This window comes from Lolium perenne, chromosome 3 (genome assembly GCF_019359855.2).
Source record: "Lolium perenne isolate Kyuss_39 chromosome 3, Kyuss_2.0, whole genome shotgun sequence".
Lineage (NCBI taxonomy): Eukaryota > Viridiplantae > Streptophyta > Magnoliopsida > Poales > Poaceae > Lolium > Lolium perenne.
The window spans coordinates 148,201,056-148,215,630 of NC_067246.2; positions in this window are offsets into that span (position 1 = coordinate 148,201,056).

Consider the following 14,575-nt stretch of genomic DNA (forward strand, 5'->3'; position numbering starts at 1 on the left):
GTCAAGTTCATGAGCTATCTATGGAAGTCGCTCATGGCAAAGTTTGGAGTGAAGCTCTTGTTCTCATCATCCTCGGACCCGCAAATGGACGGCCAAACAGAAGTGGTCAATCGAAGACTCTCTACTCTCCTACGCATCCTCGTGAAGAAGAACTTGAAGTCATGGGAGGAGTGCCTTCCTCATGCGGAGTTCGCCTACAACCGCGCCAAGCACAAGACAACATCAAGGAGCCCCTTCATGGCCGTCTATGGCTTCGAACCTTACACGGCACTCGACATACTTCCACTTCCCCTTCATGAGCGGACCAACATGGACTTCGACAAGCGCACCGCCGCCATGAAGAAACTACATGAAGAAACAAGAGCAACCATACAAGAACATGTGCTTCGTCAAGCAAACCGCATCAACGCCAAGAAGAAGGAAAGAATATTTCAAGAAGGAGACCTCATTTGGATCCACCTCCAGAAGGAACGGTTCCCTCATGAGCGCAACTCCAAGCTCAAGCCAAGAGGAGATGGCCCCTTCAAGGTCCTCAAGCGCATCAACAAAAACGCTTACGTCATCGACATCCCGACATCCAAGTACTTGGTGAGCAACACGTTCAACGTCTCGGACTTGTCACCCTATCATGGAGATGAGGAGGTGCAAGAGTCGAGGGCGACTCTTTCCCAAGGGGGGGAGATGATGTAGCCCCGCTCACCGACGACGCTACACCAAGACCAACAAGTCCCCCAAGTGGACCAATGACGCGAGCTTGAGTTAAAGCTCTACATGATGAGGTGAACTCACTCCTCACCACCCTTGATCTTAGCACCCCTTTGGATGGAATACTTACAAGGCGCATCAAGACCCCGGAGAGGAGGACACGCCAAGGTCAAGGGAAGGAGAGGAGCAGCGGGACATAGAGATGATCACGAAGCTGAACCCGACGTCGCTCGAAGCGCTCAAAGGAAGAGAAGGAGTGCTGGCCGGTCCAGGACCCGGTCCAACCGGCCCCACAACCGGGTCATCCGGTCCCAGGCCCGGTCAACCGGGCGCCCAACCGGATTCCCCTGCATCGTACCGGAAGACAACCGGAAACTTCGCAAGATCCCGGTTGGCGCCCGGTCGACCGGACCCAGGACCGGACCACCCGGTCACAGGCCCGGTCTGACCGGATTCCAAACCGGATTTGACGGGAATGACTCACCAATCTGCCTAAGTTATCCATTCGCGTACCTTTTCGCCTTGCTGGCCATGTATGCCTATATAAGTAGCCTGGACCCCTCCTTTACCCCTTAGACTTGATTTGATCTCAAACACAACTTGAGCTTAGTCTCCCTAGGGTTATCATCCCTCTGTAATCAAGGCATCCTGGTTGTTGATTTGGATATTGTTGAGTGAGATTCTAGTAAAAGCTACTCTCTCTCCCTCATCAATCTCTTCTTCTCCAACCCCAATCTCTCTCCGGGAATTCTGCCGCGTGCCTCTTCCAGAAGATTCTATTGGCGTGGTCCATCGAGCCACGGGGGTAAGTATCGGGTGTATCGGGTTGGTGTGCGTGCGTGAGTACCGGCGTTCTTCGTGTTCTTTGTGTTCCTCGCGTTCTCCCACCTCTTCCCTTGGTCTTCGGGGTCAAATCGCGAGATCGGGCCACTCCCGGGATCTCAGATCCTCATCACCGGTGACCCTCGCCACAAAGGCCTAGGTCACGGTTCCACTAAGGGATTTCCTTCGAGGTGGAAATCGGGCCTTACACAAAGATAGGGGCACACATCCACAACTTAATTGGAGGCTCCCAACAAACTGCCACAAAGGCCTAGAATCCGTCTAGGATTCCAAGAACCCAAGAGTAACAACCTTCTTGCTTTCACCACCACGAATCACCGTAGAGAACTCAAACCGATGCACCAAATGCAATGGCAAGAACACCACAAAGATGATCAAGTCCTTCTCTCTCAAATTACAACAAAGCTACAAAAGCTATTGGGGAATAAGAGAGAAAGAACAAAGGAATTCACAAAGAACACCAAGATCAAGATCTAGAGAGTTCCACTCACAAAGAGATGGATTTGATTGGTAGAAATGTAGATCTAGATCTCCTCTCTCTTTTCCCTCAAATGGGGGCAAGAATCATGGAGGGATTGAGAGATAGAACAGGCTTCTCTAGTTCAACAATGGAGGAGAGAGAGTGTGAGAGAAGCACCAGCCCAAGGAGGAAGAAGGGGGGTATAATACCCCCCAAGAAAATCGAGCCGTTGGGCATAAACCAGGGCCGGATAATCCGGTCTAAGTAAGGGCCGGATAATCCGCCCCCCGGATAATCCGGCCTCAGGGACAAAACCTGGTGAAAATCCGGCCAAAAGTCAGGCCCCTGTCCAGAGCTTCTTTTCTTCTGGTCCTTAGCCGATTTCGAGGGGGCCGGATATTTCCGAAATATCCGGCCCGGATAATCCGGCCCGGAAAATCCGGCCAGGAAAATCCGGCCTGGAAAACTGCAGAAACACCAAAACTAAAACGGGCATAACTTTAGCATCCGGACTCCGATTTTGATGATCTTGGGCTTGTTTTGAAGCTAGGAACAAGCTCTACAAGATCATTCAGGAAACCATCATAGTCCAACAAGGGAGGATAGAAATAAATGATGAAAGGTTTGACCTATCTAAAAAAGACATACCGATAAAACCTCCAATCTCAAAAATGCAACAAGTTGCCCGTGCAAAAACCATTCTTGATGAACTAGAGCTTGTCATGAGAATAAGCACAAGCTCTAAATCATCACATGAATAAGATCCAAATAACAACCAAGAAATATGATGAACCAAACTCGAAAACGCAACAAGTGATCTATGCGAAATCCGTTTTCGATGAACTAGAGCTTGTCATGAGAATAAGCACAAGCTCTAAAACATCACATGGATAAGGTCCAAATAACAACCAAGAAAAATGATGCAAGGATGCAAATGTTTGAGCTCTCTCCGAACGATACGATCGAGTTACTCACTCGAGAGCCCTCTTGATAGTACGACAACTAAACTATAAACCGGTCTCCAACTACACTATGAGACCGGTGAGAAAGAAACCCTATCAAGAGCAAACCTTATACTTGCGCATTCCACTTGAGCTTGATGACGACGATCTTGACCTCAACAAGATGGAACGCCTTTTTTGCTTGTGCTTGCTTGACGAAGTCTTGTGGATTTCTCCCCCATAATCCACCATGGGAGAGCTTCTTCTTCGGCGCATCTTCACATAACCATGACCACCATGTGGATTGCTCCCCCATAATCCACAATATGAGAGATTCTTCTTCGGCGCATCTTCACATATCCATGATCACCATATGGATGGCAAGACTCAAGCAAAGGATCTCTTCGAGATGGCTCATCTTGAACTTGCACTTCATTTCTCCATGGCAAGCTTCAAGCTTATGAACTCTTCGAGTTGGCTCATCTTGAACTTGCACTTCATTCTTCATTCTTCATCATGTTGATGTCTTGAAGTAACTTGAGGGCTCACTTCATCTTCATCTTCAAGACATACTTGACACTTGATATCCTTCATCAAATTCTTCTTATTGCAACCTTGAAGCCAACAAATGGTTCAAAAATTGCCTATGGACAACTCCTACAAATATAACTCAATGCAAACATTAGTCTATAGGGATTGTCATTAATTACCAAAACCACACATGGGGGCTCCATGCACTTTCAATCTCCCCCATTTTGGTAATTGATGACAATCTCTTTGAGAGGGTTTATATAAGGAATTTAAGCAACAAATAAGTTGAATATATAGAGCAAACTCCCCCATAATATATGCATGTGTGAATGATCTTGACTTTCATTGCATATATTGGCATTCAAAGCCTAGTGGAGTTTCCTCTAAATATTCAACTATGCAAAGCAACAAGATGCAATGCAATAAAGGCACATGCTTAAGCACTGTTGGGGGGATAACCCCCGGTATGCCAAAGGCATGCCAAACCGGATGGTTTGAGCCATCGAGATACCGGTTTAATGTTCTTACCGGAAGCCTAGTAGGAATCCAGGAAAGTAAAGCTAAGCCGGTATCCCCAAAGGGGTATGCCGGAACCCGGTATAGAAGGTACCGGAAAGGAGAGCCTGTCGGCAGGACTGGTCAAAGATTCTCTTCAGAGCAAGAAGACAAGGATGAGCTAAGCAGAGCAACTTTATTCAGAGCCCTGGCGCCAAAGAGAGAGGTGACGGAGAAAGAAGCCGGAGGACGTCAGCTTCTATGATAAAAGAAGGCCCCGGTGTCATCTATGATTAAAGTAGCTTTGTACAGTAACTCTGTAAAGTAGTTTGTCTAGTCAAAGATGCCATTAGGGTTTCTTGCCCTGTAAGCCACCCTCTCCCCTATATAAGGAGAGGGGGCAGCCCTCCTTGCGGGCACGATGAGAGAGAGGTAGACAGAACTTGTAACCATGTTGTGATCAATGAAGCTAGCGATCTAGTAAAGAGTTCTTCCTCTTGTCTCTCTTCTTGTATACCGGTCTCTGGCTGTGTTCTTGAGGAAAGCATCCGGAAGTTCTTCCCATCTAATCGCAAACCCTCCCCCGAATCCTCTTGCGTCCATTCGGCCCCAATCTAAGCCATCCTATGGCATCTGCTCGTTCACCACGACGACAGTTGGCGCCCACCGTGGGGCATGAAGTGGCGCATGATGGAGTTCACATTCGGGCGGGCGTCCTCGAGATCTCCGGCGAGCGTACGGTGTCCGCGTTGGTGCAGCGCATCTACGCCATGGACTTCATCAACGACAACGCGGGCTGCTTCGCCAACGGCGGCGTCTTCCCCAAGAACGGCCGCATCATCGAGTTCGGCAGCCACCGCATCTACTTCGGCACCGTCCCCGTGCGCCAGCGCCTCTCGCCGGTGCTGGTGGCACCGGACCCGCCAAGATGGCTCTGTGCTGGCCACTCCGCCGGCAGCGTCGAGGTAATGATGACCGGTGTGGCTGGTGCAGGAAAAGAGGTTGCGGCTGAAGGTGCCGGTCGCGCGGTTTCGACCCGTGCGGCTAAGCCACCGCTGGAGCGCGGCGCAGGCGCAGCGGGAGCATCATCCGCGCCACCGGAGACGCCGCTCCAGGCGGCGATGAACGTCCTCGCCACCCCCATCGCGCAGAACATCGACCCGGCAGCGGCTCAGGCGGAGCTGGAGGCGCAGCGCCAGAAGATGCTGGAGAGCGGCAAGGACATCGTCAGGGCGCAGCGCGAGCTGAACCTAACCGTACGTGAGTATAACGCTGCCCATGGCTTTGCTTCTGTTAGCGCGCATGCTGCTAGGATGCCGGAAAACCGGCTAAAAGCTCGCAACCTAGATCAAGATTTGCGCAAAGAGATTCTTACCGGCAAGAGTGCCTCTGCATCTGTTAGCATCGTGGAAAAGCCTAAGTATAGCAGCCCGGATAAAACTATAAAAGCTGCTAAAGCTGCTGTAGAGCTATGCGAGTCGCTTTCCGGAGAGGCTTTGGCAAAACAGCAAGAGCGTGTTAGAGAGCTGCTGGAAACTATTGAGCAGCAAAATGCTGAGCAGCTGGCTAAGCTGAACAAGGCGGCGGCCTCAAAATCCGTGCGTTCAACAAAGAATGCCGGTAGCAAGTCCCATGGGCAGGCTTCGTCCCCCCATCCGGATAGAAGGAGAGAAAAAGAAGTGAATGCGCAGCAGATGACTGTGTACGATCCGGTTCTTGCCGGAAAGCAACAAGCCGGGCAACATGATGCCGGTAGAAAAAGCCAAGGGGCAGAGCGAGGCTACGCCAGAGGCTATGCCGGAAACAATCATGCCGGTAGATATGAGACCGGGCAAAACTATCGAGCTGCAAGGGCAGCGTACGATGAGGAGGAAATAGATCCCCCAAGGTACCGGCAGGCAAGGGCCGTGGTGCCGGAATGTTATGATGAAGCCGATTCTGCAAGACCGGCAGCGTACCGGAACCCATTGGGAGAACGCCTGGGAGAGAGATACTTACCGGAACGGGATACGAGGCACCGTCTGGATAGAGTGTACTTGTCAGAAATGATCGAGGAGGAAGGTCCTCCAGGTCCAAAGTGCTTTGGCCCAAGGATCATGAAAGAAAAACCACCAGTTCGCAACTTTATGTTGCCCCGTGACACAAAGACATATGATGGCACCACAAAGCCGGAAGATTGGCTCGCGGATTACGTGACCGCGGTATACGTTGCAGGCGGTGGAGGAACCGTAGCAGGAGGAGGAAACCGGCGTTGGGCCGTGAGGATCATACCATCGTTTTTGGTTGGACCGGCAAGAATCTGGCTAAACAACTTGCCGGCAGGAAGCATAAATGGCTGGTTGGATTTTGAGGAGGCTTTTGTAAGCAATTTCAGCAGCACCTATCAGAGGCCAAACAGGCCGCAGCAGCTTGCTCTGTGTGTGCAGCGCCCGAACGAAACAGACCGGGATTATCTGGCCCGGTGGAACACCACAAGGAACTCCTGTGAAGGGGTAATCGAGGCACAAGCCATTGCTTGGTTTAGCAGTGGATGCAGAAGAGGTTCACCGTTGTGGCAAAAGTTGCAGCGCAACATGCCAACAACGCTGGCAGAGATGATACGTGTGGCGGATAGCTATGCGTTGGGAGACCCAACGCAGCCGGCAGTGCAACCGGAGCCGGAACAGCTGCGCCACGAACAACACCGGGATAACCGGAATAACAAAAGAAGGGAAGATTTTCCTGATCGAAGGTACGGTCCGCAGCAAGTTGCTGCTGTGCAGGAAAACTCTGAGGCCAGCGGCAGTCAGAGGCAAAAAACCGGATCGCAGCCATGGGCGGGTCCTAAGAAGCAGTGGGTGGAAAAGAAACCCTGGGTCCAGAAGAGAAACTGGCAAGAACCCGCAAAATACACCATGGAAGCTGCCATGGATCAACCTTGCCGGTGGCACACGCCGAATCCGGCACACCCGTCAAACCATCTGACGAAGGATTGTACCTGGACCAAGTACTTGATGCAAAAAGGAACAGCAAAAGATGCGCAGCCACCACAGGACATGCCGCGGCAGCAGCAACAGCTACCGCCACCACCGCCACTCACCGGGGCAAACGCCTTACCGGTGCAGCCAAACCGGCAGCAGTACCAGCAGGTTAACCGGGTGGAGCAAAACGATAACCAACCACCTCCGCCGGCACCTTTAGGCCGGAATGTTTACGAAGATCCGCATCTGTGCTGCGTTGTCTTTGTCACTGAGCCAACAGACAGGCAAAGTGTACACCGCCGCTCCATGGAGGTCAATGCTGTGATGCCGGCAGTTCCCAAGTACATGATGTGGTCCAATCAGGAAATTACCTGGTCATCTAAGGATCACCCAAAGATCATGCCGAATCCGGGTGGATATGCTCTTGTTGTGGACCCAATCATGAAAGGGCCGCAAACTCGAGTGAAGTTTAGCAAGGTGCTGATAGACAATGGCAGTAGCATCAACATCATGTACAAGCACACCATGCATACGCTGGGCATAACAGAAAACATGCTTCAGCCAACGCGCACAACGTTCCACGGAATCGTTCCTGGCTTGTCCTGTGCCCCGATAGGAAAAGTTCGGGTGGACGTGGCATTTGGAGGACGTGACAATTGCTGGGTGGAAAATCTGGAGTTTGAGGTGGTGGATCTAGACAGTCCCTACCATGCATTGCTGGGGAGACCGGCATTGGCAGCTTACATGGCCACAACTCATACGGCTTACCTCAAGATGAAGATGCCGGCACCTCGTGGACCATTGACTGTGGTGGGAAACTACAAGGTCTCACTGGAAACTGCGTCTGCCGGATCGAACCTAGCGGAATCGCTGGTGATCACGGAGGAAAAGAAAAGAATGCAGACAGCTGTTGCGCTGGCTCAGTCCTCACAATTGAGCTTAGCGGCAATGAGTGAAAACATGGGCACACCGGCATTCAAGCCAACCAATGAAACAAAGGACATCGTGCTGGATCCGGCTTACCCAGAGCGCACCGTTCGTATCGGTGCCGGCCTTGACCAAGCATAGGAAAGCGCGCTCGTCAGCTTCCTCTGTGAGAATCGGAATATCTTTGCCTGGTCAACTGATGATTTGGTAGGTGTTCCGAGGGAGCTGGCTGAGCACTCCTTAAACGTCCGGAAAGATGCCAAGCCGGTGCGGCAACCACTGCGCCGGTTCGCTGAAGACAGAAGAAAGATCATAGGAGAAGAGGTAACCAAGCTGCTTGTTGCCGGATTCATTGTGGAGGTCACGCACACAGAGTGGCTGGCCAATCCGGTAATGGTTGAAAAGAAGAAAGATGAGAACCTGGAGGCAAAAGCTCCGAAGGTGTGGCGCATGTGCATCGACTACACCAACCTGAACAAGGCTTGCCCAAGAGATCCTTTTCCTTTGCCACGAATCGATCAAGTGATTGATTCCACTGCTGGGTGTGAGTTGTTGTCCTTCCTGGATGCCTATTCCGGTTTCCACCAGATTCCCTTGAAAAAGGAAGATCAAATAAAAACTGCGTTCATTACCCCGCACGGGGCTTATTGCTATGTCACTATGCCTTTTGGTTTGCGCAACGCTGGTGCAACGTACCAGCGCTGTATGCAAAAATGCTTGTTTGATCAAATCGGAAAGAATGTGCAAGTCTATGTGGATGACATTGTGATAAAAACTAAGGTAAAGAACACCTTAATCGATGACATCAGGCAAACGTTCAATAACCTAAGACGGTTCCGGATGAAACTCAATCCGGCAAAATGCACCTTCGGTGTCCCTGCCGGCAAGCTGCTCGGTTTCTTGGTATCAAGCCGGGGCATAGAAGTTAATCCGGTAAAAATCCGGGCAATAGAGAGAATGGCTATCCCTCGAGAGTTAAAAGATGTGCAGAAGTTTACCGGAAGCTTGGCATCGCTAAGCCGGTTTGTAAGCAGGTTGGGAGAAAAAGCTCTGCCACTCTATGCTCTAATGAAAAAATCTGACACGTTCGTCTGGACCCCTCAGGCAGACGCAGCGTTTAAGGAGCTAAAAACAATGCTAGCCACAGCACCTATACTGGCTTCGCCTCTAGAGAGAGAGCCTATGCTGTTATACATAGCGGCAACAAACCGGGTGGTGAGTGTAGTGGTTGTAGTTGAAAGAGAAGAGGAAGAAAAAACCGTCCAGAGGCCGGTATACTACCTGAGCGAGGTGCTCTCCCTCTCAAAACAAAACTACCCTCACTTCCAAAAAATGACTTATGGCGTGTACATGGCCGCCACAAAACTCAAGCACTACTTTGAGGAGCACCCCATGAAGGTGGTGAGTGAGGCACCAATTTCCGACATCATGTGCAACAAAGACGCCAGCGGCCGGATTGCGAAATGGGCAATCCAGATATCACCGTACGTGCCGGTGTATGAAAGAAGAGATGCCATAAAATCACAGGCTTTGGCTGATTTCCTTGTTGATTGGGCGGAGATGCAATACAAACCGCCGGATCAGAGGATAGAGTACTGGAAAATGCACTTTGATGGATCCAAGCTCAAGGAGGGTCTAGGTGCCGGTGTGGTGCTTACTTCACCAAAAGGAGACCACCTCCGGTATGTTTTGCAAGTACATTTCAGGGCATCGAACAATGTCGCTGAATATGAAGCTTTGATCCATGGGCTTAAGGTCGCAAAAGAAATCGGTGCACACCGGATCATTTGCTATGGAGATTCAGACCTTGTGGTACAGCAGTGTTCCGAAGATTGGGATGCAAAAGATGCCAACATGGCCTTGTACCGGTTTCACGTGCAAAAGATTGCCGGATTCTTTGAAGGGTGTGAGTTTCACCATGTGCCGCGAGCAGAAAATGAAGCCGCGGATGCTTTGTCTAAGCTGGGCTCATCTAGGCAAGAAATTCCTCCCGGAATAGCTTTGGCTCACTTAAGAGTGCCATCGATCAAACCGAGCCTGGAATCAGAATCAATTTTTGTACCGGAGTCACACGTAGTACCCATGGATATCGATGAAGGGAACCCGGGGACTGCTCCGGCAAGCTCGGGGACTGCTCCGGTAGGCTCGGGGACTGCTGTACCCGTACCGGAAGAAATGATGCTGGTGGATAGCATGGAGATAGATGCACCGGTGTTTTTGGTTCGAGAGATACCGTCATGGGTTAAACCTATTAAGGAATTCCTGATCAGCGGCACCTTGCCGGCTGACGAAAATGAATCAAGGAGGATACAAAGAAGGTCCAAAGCTTACACATTCATCAATGGTGAGGTATACAAGAGAAGCGTTACCGGTGTCCTTCAAAGATGTGTGGAACCGGAGGAAGGGAAAGAAATGCTTGAGGAAATTCACCAAGGAGAATGTGGGCATCATGCTTCATCAAGGGCGCTAGTAGCAAAAGTATTCCGGCATGGGTTCTATTGGCCCACTGCTTTGGAGAACGCTGAGGATTTGGTAAGAAAATGCAACGGCTGCCAGAGGTACGCCAAGCAAAACCATACCCCAGCATCCGGTTTAAAGACAATACCGCTAACATGGCCATTCGCCGTTTGGTGCCTTGACATGGTTGGCCCATTCAAAACTGCAAGAAGCAGCATGACTCACATCTTGGTCATGGTGGATAAGTTCACCAAATGGCTAGAAGTGAAACCTATCGCAAAGTGTGATGGGCACACAGCGGTGAAGTTCCTAAAAGATGTCATTTTACGGTATGGATACCCGCACAGCATCATCACTGATAATGGAACCAACTTTGCTCAAGGTGAGTTCAAAAGGTTCTGTGAAGACAACAACATCCGGTTGGATTTGTGCTCAGTGGCACACCCACAAGGCAATGGCCAGGTGGAAAGAATGAATGCCTTGGTGCTTTCCGGTATCAAGCCTAGACTCATTGATGCGGTGGAAAAGTCACCGGGATGTTGGCTCGGTGAGCTACCGTCAGTACTGTGGAGTATAAGAACAACCCCAAACCGGTCTACCGGATACACTCCCTTCTTCATGGTTTATGGAGCAGAAGCAGTCATACCAACCGACATCATTCATGATTCACCAAGGGTACAGCTCTATACTGAGCAAGAGGTCAAAGAGGCCAGAGAAAACGATGTGGACTTGTTAGAAGAAGCAAGAGAGCTGGCTTTGGCAAGAACAGCCATTTACCAGCAAAACCTAAGACGCTATCATAACCGGAAGGTTAACCCGAGAGTTTTCCGGGAAGGAGATCTTGTACTTCGCACAGTGCAGCAGACCGAAGGCCGGCATAAGCTTTTGCCACCATGGGAAGGTCCCTTCATTGTAAGCAAGGTGCTTCACAATGATGCATACTACTTAATCGATGCGCAGGAGTGGAAAAAAGGAAAGGCGGACAGGTCTGGAGAGGAGAGCAAACGTCCGTGGAACGTAGCTCTGTTGCGTCCTTTCTACTCTTGAAGTGGTGGTGTAAGAAGTTCCTTTTTTGTACCTTATATGCTATGAATAAAAGATGCCGGAACCTTGAATGAATCTCGGGGACTACCCCAACTTAAGTTGCATGTAACTTGTTTATTTTTTCAGTTTACCGGTTGCTTATTGAATGTTTTTTCTTTCCGGTTTAGTAGTGTGCTAAATCCTACTGGAGTCCTTGACTCTGCTGCTGTCCGCAAACCGGCTTCATGGCAAGCAAGATAAACCGGTAGGAGATAAGCACATGAACTGCGAAAAGGGAGAGCAGGAAAGAACAATCCGGAAAATTTAACTAACCCCGGTTAAACCGGTTTTTTGCAAAATTTCAAAGTTATTTCTAAGTTCAAGAAGATGCTTGTTTGGTGAAAGAACCTTGTGCTCATACGCCAAAGAACGCCCAGAGAAGGCAGGCAGAGCCAAGGCAAAAGAACCAAGTATGCATCAAATTGGATGCGGAAACAATTGGGAAATCTTTGCAGTGCAGGATAAAGGCAGAACCAAAAGCAATGTGCTAAAGCAAACTTAGAAATACTTAGCCACCGGTATAACTTACCGGCAGGAAATGTTGTACGGCAACCACAGGCAACTTAAGTTTTACACCATAGACCCCGGCATACCGGGGCAGAATTTAACAAATATTGTCTTAAGGCAAGCAGGACCAACAGATATAGCAGGCAAACACTTCAAAGAGAATCATCACGCAGCAGGGGCTTCCGGAGGAGCATCGCCGGCATCAGCGTCATCCAGGAGCTCTTCTTCGGCTTCATCCTCCTCCTCGTCGAGATAATCCTTGACGTCAGGAGGGGGAGGGATGAAGGTGCGCATGTCGGCGTACTCCGCGATGTGGTACGCGCGATCCTGCCGCTTAGCGGTGAGGATCGGGTCCAGATCCGTTTCTGCGTCTTCACGCACGCCGGTAAGGGCGTCCAGATCGAGCTCCGGGTACCAGGAGCAGGCGACGCGGAGGGCGGAGTCCGCTCCAGCACGGGCAGCAGAGCACTGCCACTCGCGGATCCTCCTGCCGGCGCCCTTGAGACGATCGCTGATGAGGGAGAAGGTGTCCGGCACCTCCTCGCCAGGCCATAAAGTCCTGTAGAGCTGGGTAGCTACATCAGGGATGTCCGACAGATTGCGGTCTATGGCGCGCATATGGGACACCCGCGCGTTAAGCGCGACCAGATGGTCCTTGGGCGTCCATGGCACGGTAAGATCCGCTCGGCCTTGGTCCTTGTGGCGCGCGTCGACCTTCTTGACAGCGTACCTCTGCGAATCCGGAAAGAGGCCTGTGCGAAGAAAGAAAAAGGTTAAGGAAAAGAGTCCGGAAGAAAAAGAGACCGGAGAGAAAAGAATCCGGAAGAAAAGAGACCGGAAGGAAAGATAACAGAAAGAAAATGGGGTCGAAGGAAAAAAGGCTCATATGCAGTAGTCAAAGTGTAAAAGAAAAGAACTTACGGTGGGCGAGTGTGTCGGTTTGCAGGATCAACTGATCGCATTCCTTATGCTCCTCCTCCAGCCGCGCGGCCTTCTCCTCAGCACCCTTCCGGGCCTTGGCCATCTCCTCCAGCTCTGCCCGCAATACCACAGTGGCATTGCAGGCATCCTCCAGAGCCTCGTCCAACTTGGCCGCTGCGTTCACTTCAGCGGCTTTGAGGGCCTTGGCGTGGTCAAGCCCCAGCTGAATCAAGCGAGACTTGAGCTCCTGGTAGCTGGTCTTGAGGGCGTTCAGCTCCTCCTGGTCTTCTTGGTGAGCTGGTCCTTCTCCCCTGTAACCGGAAAAAAGAGTGTTAACAAGGTTATACTAGTAAAAATGAAAAGAAACCAAGTTCAAAGGAGAAAGGAAAAAATCGTACGTTGGGCCGCGGCGAGCTGCTCCTTGAGAGCATCGATGGAAGCTTCCGGGATCACTGTTGAACAGAAATTGTAAGTGTCACAAGGAAAAAAGGTTTCCGGTAGCAAAGACGCCGGTGGAACAAAAAACTTACCTTGGCACTTGTCATGTGCCTCAGCGAGCTCCCGGTGCTCCCATAAAAGCTCCTCGAAGAGGGCCTTCCGAGCGTCAGCCGTGAGCTGTTCAAGAAAAAGAAGAAATGAGTTAAGTTTTGCGCTAAGAACAAAGTTCTTAACCCGAAACTCGGGGACTGGCAATGCCGGTTTTGCGCGTTTTTAAGTTAAGTTTTGCGCTAAGTTCTTAACCCGAAACTCGGGGACTGGCAGTGCCGGTTTTGCGCGTTTCTAAGGAAAGTTGTGTGTTAAGAAGAAGGTGTTTAACCCGAAACTCGGGGACTGGCAGTGCCGGTTTCACGCTAAGTTCTTAAGTTAAGTTTTGCGCTAAGAGCTGCGCTCTCACCACAAAACTCGGGGACTGGGAAGATAGACAAGAGAGAAACCGGCATGAAACTAAAGAAAAGATAAAACAGAGCCGGAAACGAAGAAACCGGCAAAGATTGAAAGTTAGTAAAACGTACCGTCAGATTGTTCGTGGAATCGTACCACGCGCTGTCGAGCTCTTTTACGGCGCTGCGAAGCCGCATAAAGTGCTCCTCAGAACACCGATCCCCGACAGGATCAGGTGCCGGCAGCCGGTCCTTGCCCATTCCGCGGGTCGCCGGAGTGATGTCCGCGGCGTTCCACTTTTGAGCATAGGGCAGAAGGTGCCCCAGGTCCCGACCTTGGCACTGGAACTCCGTGATGCGGCCAAGGAGGCCGGTGGCCTTCATGCTGGCACCTTTGGCGGCCTTGGAGACGTGCAGCACCAAGGGCTGCTGCCCGCCCGAAGGGGCGCTGGAGGCCGTCGCCTTCCCCTTGATGAGCTTGGAAGGCTTGGGCGGCGGCGCGGTAGAGGCGGCCCCGGAGGTCTTGGCCGGCGGCGCGTTAGGAGCGGCCCTGGAGGGCTGGGCGCGAGCAGCCTCTGGCGGAGGCATGAGGATGGTGCGTGGAGAAGGGGGAGCGCTAGGAGCGTCACCCGTGTTGGAGCCTTCCGGCGCGGAAGATTCCGGCGCGGAAGTTGTCTTTTCAAGGACGGGAGGAGCAGGAGGCTCCGCCCGCCCGGCAGCTTCTTCTTCTCCGGCGCCGATGTTGCTGGCGCCGGTGTCCTGGTGTTCTGGGAGGAAGGAAAGATCCTCCTCCGTGCGGTGATCTGACGATGAAGGGGCCGCACGCCCCGAATTTGTTGTGCCCCCCGAAAGGGAGGCAGAGGT